This window comes from Epinephelus moara, chromosome 8 (assembly GCF_006386435.1).
Source record: "Epinephelus moara isolate mb chromosome 8, YSFRI_EMoa_1.0, whole genome shotgun sequence".
NCBI classification, from domain to species: Eukaryota; Metazoa; Chordata; class Actinopteri; order Perciformes; family Serranidae; genus Epinephelus; species Epinephelus moara.
The window spans coordinates 45,440,476-45,441,711 of NC_065513.1; positions in this window are offsets into that span (position 1 = coordinate 45,440,476).

Below are 1,236 nucleotides of genomic sequence, written 5' to 3' on the forward strand. Positions count from 1 at the left end.
CAGTGATGTTTGTTGGGTCTGTGATGATTTGGTACCATGAACAATAATGTGAGTAGCTAACGTTAGCTAACTTGCTCCTAGCTACGGCGGCACATTTTAATCAGCACTAACATCATGGTGTAAGTTTGGTTTATGTGTGAGACAACACGACCCTGTTGAAATGAATGCACCACACAGGAAGTACGTAGTGTTCATAGTGTACTACCTATGTGTATTACACTGAAGTGCACTAACAGAAGTATGTGATTTGAGACACACGCAATAATTTGGCTCCACCGCTGGCGTTAGCTTACTCCATTATTTTGGTGGGTTACAGGTTAAATTTAAAAAGTCCCGCCCAGGACAGGAACCTCCACTGTGTTTGAGTTGGATGCTATCAGAGCTAAAGCTAACTTTGGCAACTCTGTCCTGCAATACGTGTACAATGTTCTTTCCCATGTCACTGAGTAACTCATCGGTGGTGAGGATGATATTTTTTTTTACCTGGGACAGGTTTTTACTGCATCTTTACACAGTTCTGAGTCAGCATGCTAACGCGTATTTAGCCATCAGATGCTTATTCCAGACCCGTTTGCTCACCAGACAGCCAGGGACTTTCATTTTCATTCTATGGAGCCAGCCAGTGGGTGACTGCAAGTCAGGCTGAAATTTACAGTTAATTTTATTATCAATTAATCTGCAGATTAATTTCTTTGACTCATTGTTGTTTCATCACAGCTTCACAGAAGTCTTCCAAAAAACAAACAAATGCAATGTAATGCAACTCATATTTGAGAAGTTGGTACCAGTACATTTTTGATGTAAAAAACAAAAGACTTAAATGATTAATCATTCAGCCAGTTGACAGAGTCATAGTTTTAAAATGAGTTTGTTTGCTTCTGTCTGAAATCAAGAACTCATTGTTTCATAAATAACTGAAGTCTTTAATATTAAATCTGGGACTGTTGTAGCAACACTCAGTCTGTTTCCATGACGACAGAGAAAACTGATTTAGCCTATAGACGAATTCGGCGAGCGATTTGTGTATGCCGCCATCTTGCGGCGGCGCCATTGCTGCAATGACATGTGTCAGTCATCAATTCATTATGCTGTCATTGTGAACTGACTCTACAGTGACAGCATCATGAATAGCTGGATTGATGATGTTAGACAGTGGCCTCCGGTAACTGATGAAGGTATCTTAAATGAGTACCGATATTAATATAGAAATTAATCATTTGTTTGAGCGATAAGCAG